Source organism: Giraffa tippelskirchi, chromosome 12, assembly GCF_054371585.1.
Source record: "Giraffa tippelskirchi isolate mGirTip1 chromosome 12, T2T-mGirTip1v1.2.pri, whole genome shotgun sequence".
Taxonomy (NCBI): domain Eukaryota; kingdom Metazoa; phylum Chordata; class Mammalia; order Artiodactyla; family Giraffidae; genus Giraffa; species Giraffa tippelskirchi.
In genome coordinates, this window is record NC_137286.1 from 132,942,187 (window position 1) to 132,956,050 (window position 13,864).

Consider the following 13,864-nt stretch of genomic DNA (forward strand, 5'->3'; position numbering starts at 1 on the left):
GTGTAAGAACTCCTCCCATGGTGATTGCCATGGTGAAATTAAGGAAAATTCTCCAGCAAATGGTTCACCAATGACATTAAGAACAAAAACTAAGCTCTCTGCACCTATTTTTTTCTTGATCCTTTCTGATTCTTAGTAAATAACCTCTAAAAATTAAGGCAAATTTCCATGGATATCTTACTTACACAGTTTTTTGCACAAATGATCATGTCTAAGTATTTATTAACATGCTTCCTTCAGGCCAAGTTAAGTAATATTCTTTTCCTCATAAGAGATCCTCATGAATAATCTGATCCCTGACAGGCTAAAGATAGATTGTTGCAAGGAAAAATAGAAAAAAGGATGATAAATTTTGGGGTTATTTTGACATCCACCCCTGCCACAAAGGCTTAACATTGAAAATGGATCATTTTAATTCTCCTTTACTCATTTTTTTCTAAAGATTGTCATAGGCGTGTTTGTAGGTTTCAACTTATGTGTTAATAGAGATACTGTTGAATAATCAAATTCATAGTCAGAAAGAACATTGGTGGATGCCAGGCGGAGCTGAGGGAGGGGGAATGCGGAGTTGGTATTAATGGGGATAGAATTTCAGTTTAGGAAGGTGAAAAATTATTAGGGAGATGGATGATGGTGAGAGTTGCACAACATAAATATACTCAGTGCCACTGGCTCTTTAGTTAAATATGATTAAAATAGTATGTTTTACCTTATGTGAATTTCAATAAAAGAATTTTAAAAAACTCAAAAGACAGAGTAACTTTGTCAGAAAATGTTAAAAAATAATATAAAAAGGAAAGTAATCTAACAGTAGCTTAATATTCATGTCCTCAATAATTATACTGATCAAATGACTAGAGACAGCCATGCAAAATAAAGATGAGTATTCTTAGGTAATGCATGTGTTATCATAAAAATATTGTTAATTTTTATCTCAAATTCATTTATATTATTAACAGTATTAAAGTAAAGCAAATTAAGAATTTATTAAACTTAACTTTCTGTCTATATTGGCTCACATATTCAGTATCTAAGAATAAATTCAGTCATGTCTGGGTTAAAAAGATTTTGTTAAATCAGCTGTCCCTTTATAATAGAAAATTAAAAAAAAATAATTTCAGAATAATAATCATTATTTTTCTCAACTAAATCACTCACTTTGTATTTTAAAAATTAAGAAAATACTTATAGAGTTTCTTGTCAAGCAATTGTGGAAGATGTTTTACTATATCAATAAACACATTATTGTTTATGCATAGAGATAATATGCTAAGAATTGGTAGTTAAGATTACGTCTAACAAATTAGTAATAACTACCATGTGTTCTTTTATTTATTCTTAAAGTGGTATATTTCATTTTTATTTCATATTGAATTTCCTAACAGCTCTGATAACTGCATTTTTATTATGGATGCCTTCATATCTATAGGCACTGAAGAGAATTTATTACTTGCAATAGAAAAACAAACTTTAAAATATTAGTATTTGTTGCATAAGCAACTTTATGAGATATCTCGCCAACTATTTTTAGATTGATACATTCTTTGCAGAGAACATGTACCTATTTAAACCAACTAATTCATTTAAATTAAAATAACACACATCTTATAAACATTGTGTAGAGTACAAAGATGAGCAAGATAAGGTTCTTCTTTTGTATAACTTCAATTTAATAATGTAGGTGAATCATATATACAAATTCTAAAATGAAAGATAAGAATTTTAAAATAAAATAATTAGTATTAAAGATAAAAATGCTTGTGGGATATCAGCTGTAGGAGAGATCATAGATAAATGACTGTGCTCAATCATTTGAAGTAGGACAAGGGTTGGCTGGTAATTAGAATAGTATATTTTAAAAAGTGAAGAGAAAATTAAAACAAAATGTAAAGATCCTGTCTCTAGAAAAAAGTCAGAAGTTGTGTTGAATTGTAAAGGAAATAATATGCTAATTGACTCCAAATTTTAAAAAATTTGCTATTCAAAATTGTTCAGTTCAGTTCAGTTGCTCAGTCGTGTCCGACTCTTTGTGGCCCCATGAATTGCAGCACGCCATGCCTCTCTGTCCATCACCAACTCCCGGAGTCTACCCAAACCCGTGTCCATCGAGTTGGTGATGCCATCCAACCATCTCATCCTCTGTCGTCCCCTTCTCCTCCTGCCCCCAATCCTACCCAGCATCAGGGTCTTTTCCAATGAGTCAACTCTTCGCATGAGGTGGCCAAAGGATTGGAGTTTCAGCTTCAACATCAGTCCTTCCAATGAACACCCAGGACTGATCTCCTTTAGGATGGACTGGTTGGATCTTCTTGCAGTCCAAGGGACTCTCAAGAGTCTTCTCCAACACCACAGTTCAAAAGCATCAATTCTTCAGCGCTCAGCTTTCTTCACTGTCCAACTCTCACATCCATACATGACCACTGGAAAAACCATAGCCTTGACTAGACGGACTTTTGTTGGCAAAGTAATGTCTCTGCTTTTCAATATGCTATCTAGGTTGGCCATAACCTTCCTTCCAAGGAGTAAGCGTCTTTTATTTTCATGGCTGCAATCACCATCAGCAGTGATTTTGGGGCCCAAAAAAATAAAGTCTGACACTGTTTCCACTGTTTCCCCATCTATTTCCTATGAAGTGATAGGATCAGATGCCATGATCTTAGTTTTCTGAGCGTTGAGCTTTAAGCCAACTTTTTCACTCTCCTCTTTCACTTTCATCAAGAAGCTCTTTAGTTCTTCTTCACTTTCTGCCATAAGGGTGGTGTCATCCGCATATCCGCATATCAAAATTGTTAATACTAATTTATTGATTTACTTTAATTTGTATATTATTTAATATTTGTTTATTAGTAGTAATTATATTACTAATATACAAGGAGGAAGACAGCATATAATTTAAAAATAATAAATCGAGCTGTCACAACAATTTTCTTTAGAAAGATGGTTGTTGTTCAGCCGCTCACTTGTGTCCAACACTTCGTGACCTCATGAACTGCAGCACATCTGGCTTCCCTGTCCTTTACCATCTCCTGAACTTGCTCAAACTCCTGTCCATTCAGTCGGTGATGCCATCCAACCATCACATCCTCTGTCATCCCCTTCTCCTCCTGCCTTTGATGTTTCCCAGCATCACGGTCTTTTCTAATGAGTCAGCTCTTCACATCAGGTGGCCAAAGTATTGGAGTTTCAGCTTCAGCATCAGTCCTTTCAATGTATATTCAGGACTGATCTCCTTTAGGATGGATTGGTTGGATCTCCTTGCGGTCCAAGGGACTCTCAAGAGTCTCCTCCAACACCACAGTTTAAAAGCATCAATTCTTCAAAATTGATGAGAAAGATGGTAAAAGCATCAATTCTTCAAAATTGATGAGAAAGATGGTAAAATTGATGAGACAGATGTTAAAAAATACCAGAAAAACAGTAATGAGTTAATATTACCTTTGAGGAGCATAAGTGGATTAGAAAATGAAAAATAATCGTTTTTTATTTTTAATCTTTCATTACTGCTTATTTTTGAAATGCATTAATAGTTTTGTTAAATTGTTATGAAATAAAGAAAAATAACTGAATAAATGAAGACAAAAAAGAAAAGTACTTATAAAACCAAAAATGTAAGAAAAAAATCTCAGAAAAATACCTAATAAAAATAAAGATTTTAAAAAATGTTTATTGAATTATAGGTGATTTAAAATGTTGTTAGTTTTTGTAGTATAACAAAATGAATCAGTTACACATATACTTATGTGCACTCTTTTTTAGATTCTTTTTCAATATATGTCATTACAGGGTACTGAGAAAATTCCCTATGCTATACAGTAGGCCCTTATTAAATATCTATTTTATATATAGCAGCTGTGTGTATGCCAATCCCAATCTGCCAATTTATCCCTCCCTATCCTCTTTTCTCCTGGAAATCATAAGTTTGCTTTCTGCTTCTGTGACTCTACTTATGTTTTGTAAATAAGTTCCTTTGTACTATTTTTTTAGATTCAATATTTAAGTGATTTTTACTAAATGAGACAAAAGAGATTTGGTGGATCATGCCAGAAATTCTATCATTTGATGAGGAGGACTTATATAACTATCAAATAAGTAGAATAGCAACTCTAGAATCACAGTCTTGAGAGCAATCCAGTTCAAGGTTCTCAGGAAAAAAAGATCTTCTGGTAATCTACTAAATCCATTTTTAAAAATATTAGTTCATTGGTAATGTTCACATAGAGGTAATCCCCAAAGTATATTAGAGATTAAAATAACTAAATAAAACCCAATCAAATTGATTAAAGAAATATAGTCAGGAGAGTGAATAGCAACAAAATCTATCACTTCAAAGTATTTGGAAAAGAAAGGAAGGAACTGAAACGTGGCTTAGCAATATCAAGAGTTGCGAAGCCTTTTACAGTGTGAGAGACTGAAGCATGTTGGTGGGGAGAATGTGGGAACTCAGGAAAAAAGGAATGTAAATTTACAGTAGTTGTAAATGCTATAATTTACTGAAAGAGTTGGACTTGTATTGGAGAACATCACAAAATGGCTTTCTCTTCCTATACCACTGAACAAGTTCTGTAGACCTATTGCACACTATCCCAGCATCTCACATAGATAGTAGAGCTTCTCTTTTCACACTCAAGTCTTAAATTACATTCTCATTTTGGAAGGATTAAATATCCCAATCCAGTGTGTTAAATCCAAACTCAACTAATATAAAATTCCTATTCCACCATTCATTTCTACCTAAGGCTGGGAAACATTTAGTGGGAAAATGAGGTGGATCATTCTCTTTCTCCTGTCTTTTCTTATGTCCCAGTGACTATCACTACATAGGTCCAGGGAGTGGAACTGGAAGAAAGGGAAAAGATAAAGTTTTGCATAACCAAAGTGTTCACATCATAACAACAGTACCTTTTGGTCGAAGCAAATAGCCAAAGCTGACTCTCTCATGGGCTTCTTGAGCTCCTTGGAAACTCACTGCTGACTGAGACCCATTCCTAGCCTCCACTCCCATTCCCCAGCCTCCATATCACACAGGATGTTTATGACTTTGGTCTCAAGTCTTAGCTTCCAGGGACTTCCCTGGTGGCTCAGATGGTAAAGCGTCTGCCCACAATGCGGGAGACCCAGGTTCAATACCTGGGTGGGGAAGGTCTCCTAGAGAAGGAAATGGCAACAAACTCCAGGACTTTTGCCTGGAAAATCCCATGGATGGAGGAGCCTGGTAGGCTACAGACCATGGGGTCGCAAAGAGTTGGACACGACTGAGCGACTTCACTTTCACTTCCAGAGATCCAACCCTCTGTTAAGGTCATCTATGATAATATTCTTGGGTAAAATCTTTAGGAAAGACGTTCACCTAGGTTTGTTTTGTGAGGTCTACATCTAGCACACAGAAAACATGCTAAGCCTTTGCCAGGACTTTTAGTGAAGCTGAAGCATCTCACTCTTAATGTCATCTTTTCTCATTTTCCATTCAAGCTAGTCTCTAATATTTAGGTTTTGTAACACAAGAATCAAGTACAAATCCCACCTGTCATCCACTGGTAGTAATAATTATAATGATAATGAGCAAATATATATCAAGCTTGCTATGTATTCTTCCAAAAAGGCCTCTTAACTGATGGTTTCTATGTCTTCCCTTTGCTGCTTCATGTCTATTCTCCACTCATTTCCAGCTTGCGATGTGCCCTGGGATGGTTTGCCCCAGCTTCCCTTCCTCTGGATTCTGGTTAGGTCAGCTCCACAAGAGGAGGAGGTGTGTGGGGTAATAGAAGCCATGGGACTTGTTCTCCTCTCCTGCTCCTGCCAGATGGCAGGCTCTGGTCCTCTCTTGAAGGCACACCTCCTCCTGGAAGCCTTCCCCTACAGCTCTGGAGCTCCAGTCCTTCTGGGTTCTGAGAACCACTATTCTGTTCCTCCCTTAAGGCTTAGCCATGGTAATAATTCCTCTCCATTGCTCATTCCAGATGGTTTCGTGTTCCATTTTTCCTTTCCCACAACCTCTTCCATAACTTTTAAATTGTTCCTTTATTAAAATATTCTTAATTAGCACTTGAGGTACGTTTTCTATTTCCTGTTGGGACCTTCAATGTTATACTTGGATTAAAATGAAGAGAAGCACTCTACTCACTCCATTTACTCTCTAGCGTTCTGTACTTCCCCATATTTATATGGTAGCTACTCTCTTTAAAGAAATCATTCTAGTCTTGCAAATCTAACCTGGAAGTGAGCGATGGGCTAATAATGGCAAAATCAGTTTCATAGCTTTGAAACTATTTGGCAGAAATGATTTAGTACCTCAATGAGAAAGCGGCAAAAGAGAGAAAAAAAGAGAGAAAAATAAAAGAGTGACTTTTCAATATCCTGTAAAACTTTATTGAATGAGGTCTGGAGGAGGAGGAAGGAAAGAAAGGTTCAGGCATGGGAACTGGAGGAATATTTCTTCCCATGAGAAAATAGGAGGCAACGGAGTTATGTGAGAGGATACAGAACAAATGTTGAGGTAAAAAGCAAGATTTCAGGACAAAACGCTGTCTGTAAGAGTTGTGTCCTCAGACGACTCACCTGCTCAGAATGAGAAGGAAGTGTAATGAAGACTTGAGAGAGTTAAAAGTATGTAGAACTTTTGCTTTGAAGGCTATGTAGGACACAAGTCAAACAGAGTTACATGAAGGAATTGGTAAACAGCTGTGAGAGCTGCGGAAGTTTCTCACCCTACAAAATAAGTACTCCCAGATACCCACACACACGTTACAACCGTCTCATATACAGTGTGCTATAACATTAAAAGGGACTTTAGGCAACAAGTAATTCTCACATTAAACAAAAAAAAAAAACTTTTTTTAACAATTTTTTTAATAGAAATACAGTTTATTTTAAATTGTATTCATTTATTTATTTTTGGCTGTGTTGAGTCTGCACTGCTGCATGGGCTTTCTCTAGTTGCAGTGAGTGGGGGCTGCTCTCTAGTTGTGGCGCATGGGCTTCTCATTGCGGTGGCTTCTCTTGTTGTGGTGCACCAGCCCTGGGGCATTCAGGCTCAATAGTTGTGGTGCACAGGCTTAATTGCCCTGCAGCCTGTGAGATCTTCCTGGGCTGGAGATCGAACCCATGTCCTGCATTGGCAGGCAGATTCTTAACCACTGGACCATCATGGAAGTCCTTTAACAATTCTTGAAGTTTCTTTTATCTCCAAGTAAATTCAGTAGGTGGTTATGACAAATCCTCAAGTCTACAGTAAGGATCAAACTCTGTTTTCAAATGTGTGATAAAATTTTTGCTAAAAAAAGAAACACAAGCAAGTTTGCATGGTTAGTGTATAGACACACTTCCTCATTTTAAAAGAGCTGAACAACTTAGTTGATTTTGAGCACTGCAAACTTAGCAACACAATTCTTTTCAGTCATGTCTCCTAAAAAGTTTATTGTTAATAATCAAATTTAAATCCAGTGGAAAATATCCTCAGATCTAAGAAAGCTCTTGAAACTTTGCCCAAGCTTTTCTGTTTGCCAAAATGGGTTCTATTACAGGAGAGGTACCCTGACTTTAGAGTCCCCACATTTTGTTTTTATATAAAGGAAAGCAAATACACTTGCCTTCGCTCAACAATTAGGCACTATCATGATCTTCCAGACTGTGAGCAAATTTGGCCTTGGCTCTGAAGTTACACACTGTTTCCTAAGGTTATTCGCCAAGCACACATCCTTGACGAGATAGTCTAAAGGACAGTAAGTGTCTCTGCTTGAAAAGGATGCAGAAATGTGAAGAACCCATGAAGAACTGTCTTCCAGTAAGAGGTACTTATATTTGACATAAATTTAGATTTCCTTTCTCAAGCATTTAAAACTCCTTATTTGCGTCTAACACACTGCTTGCTTTTTTAATCGAAATATGTTCAGAAATTATTAAGCTTTTGATCCAGTTTCTATTTCTGAGACTGTATCAGTGTGATGTTGATAGTATAATGATGTCCACTGAGAATTTAGGTTAATTTTAGTATATAATCCGAGGTGTTATCTCAAATAAGTTTACTAATACAAGGCTTTAAAAGAGTTTGATGATATGAATATGAATTCCCATATTCATGATTTTCATGAATTGAGGTTGTAAATTTTATCTTCCAGGAAGAAATGCATAACACTGAATTTTCAGAAAAAGAATGCATAATTATAAAATACATATCAATTGGGATATGACTATTCTTGGCCACTTAAAAAAAAAAGAAAAAAAAGGCCGTAGACTACCATTGGGAAATTGTTCTTGGCCACCAAACTTCTGAGTTGAAATTGTTTAATGATGAAGTTCTTTTAGGAAGTGGCTATAATTATAAGTCACACATTTTCATGTATAGAGTAAACTCAATATTCCAACTTTACCAAGAAGAGAAGTAAGATGATATAGGTCAAAGACAAAAAATTAGGACTATCAATGTGGACTTCAGTGGTAAAGAACAAGTATTTGTCTTAAGGCAATTTCACGTTAGGACTGCTGTCAACTTACCCCATGCACACTAACCGAGACCTTACAGGACTGGGTAGGATTCTCTCAGTTGACGTTAAGTCAGGTGTTCTCAGCTTCAGGGAGAAGAATTCTACTTTCCTTAACATTCTTTTCTCTATTGTTACTGGCTCTTTCTCATTGTTGGGGTGATTAAGACCTAAATGTCAAGGTTAAGTGTAGGTTCAGTTCAGTTCAGTTGCTCAGTCATGTCCAACTCTTTGCGACCCCATGGACTGCAGCACACCAGGCCTCCCTGTCCATCACCAACTCCCGGAGTTGACTCAGACTCATGTCCATTGAGTCAGTGATGCCATCGAACCATCTCATCCTCTGTCATGTAGGTAAAGGACATAAAATCTAAGCCTTTTATCCAAAGGGCAGGAGAAGTCCTTAAGGTTATAGATGATGTCACTAAGGAGATAAGGGCTAGTTAACTATAATAGACAAGGCTTTAATAGTATACAATCTTTTTCTCTTGTGTCCCTGCTATGTAGCTCTTTCAAGTTACACAGAAGAAGCTTGTGTCCACCACAGGGATCAGATCAAGGATTATGGAATTCCGATTCTTAGAATATCCCTTCTAAGTATCTTTCCATCTCATTGCAGTGAAAATACATTCTGCTTTAATTGTCACCATACAAACTCAATCAAAGTAGATCACTCATGTTTTATAATTAAATAAAACTATTAGTTATTTTCGGTAGTTGTAATATTTAAGGATTATGTAGTAATTATGTTGACAAAGTTAAAAAGTTAAAGAGTAGAAATGCTAAACTCTATGGCCAACTGAAGAAAAAGTCTTCAAGAAAAATCCTCTAAGAATAATTTATGAATTTTGTTGAAAATACTGGCATTGAAGGGGAAGTTCCTTCATCAGGATCCCAATAGAGCAGTCAAAGGAAATGGAGCTCACATTTCAAGAACTTGAGCTGTGGGAGGCCCCTAGCAGCATGGAATTTTAAGGATCTGGAGAGTAAGAGGCACAGCCCAGATGAGACAAGGCCAGAGGGACTCCACATGATGTGAAGGATTTTTAAATGAGACGAAAAATATGAGCTGTGGCTATGTGAAAAGAGAAAGAGAGATCTAAAGAAGATTGTAAGCACTGTGTGCTCTGTGCCATGTTATGAATTGCCTCATTGCTGCCTCCTGAAAACATCTTTCATAAAAGTCCATGTTCACCTTGAATCTCTATCTAGAGCTTGATGCCTTTTTGGATGGGAAGCTGATTTAATGCTGCCTTGGGTGAGAGGTAGCCTAACCGAGGTGTGTTATGTATCATTCTACTAATCACATATGGAAATAAGAGGGGAGCAAAACTACCTTACAATATTGACAGTTATCACAAAAATATAATATTAATGTATGGTGTTAACTTAGACTTGCTAGTAGCTTCCGTGACTCTTTAATATGCAAGAAAATACACAAACAACTTGTACACAGATTTTGAACTATTTTCTATTTAGCCTTCCACAACATGATCAAATAATAATCCATTATTTCTTCCCCCATTAAATTAAACTTTAAAAAATAATTTTCATTAGTCAAATGGAGCTAAATTAGCATGCCAATCATAATCAGGATTATTCTGGGATTCTGATATTTTTTTAGAAAAAACATCGATTTGAATCTCATGCCTTCATTTTCCTCCTCCCTACATCACGAGGTATGGATAAAACTGATAAACTATTTCCATGCCATAGAGAAAAACATGGAGCAGTTTTAAGAAGAATTATCTTGTCAGATTATTTCCCTTCTAACAGATTGGGTCCAGAAAGCAAGTTTCACCTTTAGCAATTTGAGGGGCAGGAAATACTTCATTTTCCCAGTGAAGATAGCATGGCATTATTTATCATTTCTGCAACAGCATAATTACTCACTCAGCATGGCAGCTATAGATTACAGAATCATACTATAGCTTGGGTTTGTTTATTGGTTGCACTTTCCTCAGCTGTCCATCATCATGTTGCATCCCTTAACCACTGTGCTCTTGGACTAATCGGTGGTCAGGCAAAATGACCTACGTGCAGAGAGCTTCTTCCTTATCATGCATTAAAGGACAAGAATACTTCCAAAATACGTGTTCACATATTCTATTATATGGTACAACCATATTTGCTGCAACTTACAAAATAAAATATGGTATTTCTACCTTCATTAGCAGCAACAACTCCATGAGCAGGTCATGATGACACGTATTATTGGTTTTGAATTATATAAGAAGGTTCCCTTCTTGTTTTCAGTCTCAACAAATTAAGTCAGGGAACAGTTACAAAGCAGTAATTAGATTTCTTTCAAGTGATGCTCTAGAACTTGGCTTTAGAATATATTGTAGAGCTGAAATGAGCTTTTAAAAAGATACCTGTTCTATCTCTACTTTCCTATCAGTGTCTGCCTCCCCCTCTTGTAGCCTGCCCGAAGTGTTTAGGCAGTTCTGAAATAGCACAAATGAATTCCAGTCATTGGCATATATTGTCTTCCAAGACAGTGTATTGTTCTTTTTGACACTTTCTAGTACAACACTGGTGAGGTAGACTGAAGTTTCCAGATTGGAGGTGTTGAATGCTGCCTACTTTTGAGTTATTTTAAGCCCTAGGCAATCTCCCCTCAGCCTCAGCCTGACATCTCTGCTACTTACCCGACACTAAAGAGAGAAGGGGCCACAACTGAATTGCCTGAAAATCACATAGAAACTACTGAGTAGGTCTTATTTCAGTTCTTAAGATTCAATCCCATTTTTATCTGATTGTCTTTTCTGGTGTTAATGTGCTCCCAGGATGGTTGCGATTCAAACTGATCCTATCTGAAATGATGTGCTTGGTTTGGGGCCCTCTTCATCACTGAAGACCACCTTAAAAAGGAGGGTGGACTTCCATCTGCCTTGTCCAAGTAGTCAAATCTCCAGCTCCAAATCCAAGTTGAGAATCTTGTTGGCCTGGCAAACACTGGGCTACCCCACACCTCCTGCCATTTTTTTTCAAACTTCCATAGTCTCCTCATGGAACAAGGAAGACTTCTGAAAATGTCTCCACATCCTAAGAGGACTTCAAGGAGTCAAAAAGTGGTGGGAATTCTTGCCCGTCTCCCTTTCAGTTGTACTCTATCAGATTTACCTCAAGCCTTATTGTTGCATACCCTCCTGCCAACGACAGGCACACAGTCTCAAATTCCAGTAAGCTGTGGGAAAAACTTCTTCTCCCACTGTTGCTAGAACAGACTGGTCCTTCAGCACTTGCAAGAGCAGTCAGGGAATGAGATGCTAGGATTCTTTTCCGTGAGGTCCCCGGATTTTTTACCAGGGGACTCTAAGTGCTCCCTTACCTGGTTCTGGAAGTGATAACTCATATTCATTTCTGTTGACCAAAAGTGAATTATGGTAGACACGGATACTTCATTCTCATTAAGCTAGTGCAGTTGATTGGAAGCAGGCAAGGGCATGGCTGGTTGGGGAGGCAGGATGATGTGGCTTCTTCCTAGTGAGGTTTAGTTAGAAGCTATCATGTCCCAACTGCTTCTAACCAGCTCTCTGCTCTGTGTAGAGTATGGAGGGATTTGTACATTTGTTCTTAGCTCTGGTCCTGGCCCCTAATTTGTATACTGAACTTCAACCTGGTACATGTAAAACACAGTGATTTAACTTGTGATATGACAAATAAGTCTAGGAAAGCAGAAAAATCTAAGATAGCAGTTAAGAATGTATGGAAACATTGTTGAATGCATAGTTATGAGGATCACAAAGATATCAATAATATAAATAATGAAACGTGGACCACCTAAAGAGGTGTCAGCAATGATTCCATTCTATTTTCCACCAATTTTAAATATATATATATATATATATTTTTTTTTTTTTTTTGCCCTTAGACAAATGGTACCTGTGACTGATGTTTAGGGAAATGCGGGATTAGAAAATGCACAAGTTGTAAGTACCGAAAAATCAACAAAACTGCATTCATAGCAAATAGTGACAATACAATGCAGGGACTGGTGATTTTTCTGTAATTAAAATTCTTGAAAGATAGGTATTTGTATCTTCAAATACTTGAAGACAGGTCCTAAGAGAAACCTGTGAGAGAAACAGCAATAGAAAGTACAGTTGTAAAGCCATGGGAGCAAGAGATGTGTTTATTGTAGTGAAATATCTTCAGGAGACTTTTAATTTTTGCTTGATATTTGAATAAAGGGAGACCAAAAAGGCAAGCATTTACATACTTTAAGTGGAAAATAGAATGAATAAGACTACTACAGAATGGGAAAGAGTGATTGGAAGGTTAAAAAAAATAATAGATATTACTAGCACAGCTAGCATTTAATGAGCAATTATTATGTGCAATGCATTCTAAGTCATTTTGAATGTATTAACATATTTAAGCTGAAAACACTTTTAATGATCCGAGGCAGAAACTGAAGAGAAAGAATTGACCGTATAATACAAGACTAAATGATTATGTAATTACCAGTATGTTCCTTAGTTTCTTTAAAAAGATAATCTAAACCTACACTAGAAAAACAAGATATTTCTGTAAATATTTTTATTGACATACTGTTAATATCGTATTTTCCTTTGCAGCTTAATTGAAATGAATATTGGGCCAAACATCTTTTTCATTTGAAATTTATTAATACATCTTAAAATTAAGGAAATACTCTGATTATACTAAATGAAAATATGTGAGATAACCACATTTCTTATAATAGTTGAGACATTAGAACATTACAGAAACATGATTCTATTACCAAAAACAATTTAAACACTTCAGCTGTATCCCATAAGGATGGGTGGCCACAGTTGTCTCAATTCATCCCAGCCAAACTGTTACAAAGCAATATTATACGTCAATATACCTACCCTCTGGTATGGAAGAACTGCACCTAATTTCTCTGTTTATGACAAAAGTCCAGTTGCCAATAATTAAACATGTCATGGGTGCTCCCTTAGTCATCTGGGATATGCCACCTAAAGTTCTCTTTTCATATTGAGGACCAAACATCATTTTGAATATGAAAATCACCATATATTTGAAATATAAAAGAGCATGTTTATAATATTTAGTGTACTGTCTATGAGATTTTCACAAACTCAGTTGATCTTTCACTAATTTTCTCTTTAAATATAAATAATAATACTTTACATTAGAAGATTGGTAAGAGAACCAAATGATAAATGCTTATCCACCTGTTATTAATGTCAAAAGATGTATTATTTATCCCATGTAGAAAATTGTAATTTTTTCTTATTCTTCTATTCTAAAAAGTAACAGTAAATCTCTACTCAGAAAATCAAATATGTTATGTGCTTTCACAACTTCACATGAGCTCTCTGCATTTCCAGACAGCCAGGGTTTATTTTTCTTTCTCAATTGAGTCTAAAATT

At 36.2% G+C, this 13,864-nt stretch overlaps 1 protein-coding gene and 1 long non-coding RNA gene across 2 annotated transcripts in view; one reads left to right on the top strand and one right to left on the bottom strand.

Annotated features, from left to right (window-relative positions):
* The window catches only part of GPC5 (glypican 5), a 1,454,838-nt gene that overhangs the window by 1,193,430 nt on the left and 247,544 nt on the right, over positions 1 to 13,864 (top strand). The window lies entirely within an intron of this gene.
* On the bottom strand, positions 6,881 to 8,552 carry LOC145530213 (uncharacterized). Its single transcript, XR_014071563.1, has 2 exons — positions 8,491 to 8,552; positions 6,881 to 7,270 (listed from the first exon to the last, which is right to left on the bottom strand). It is a non-coding gene; the product is annotated as an uncharacterized LOC145530213 (long non-coding RNA).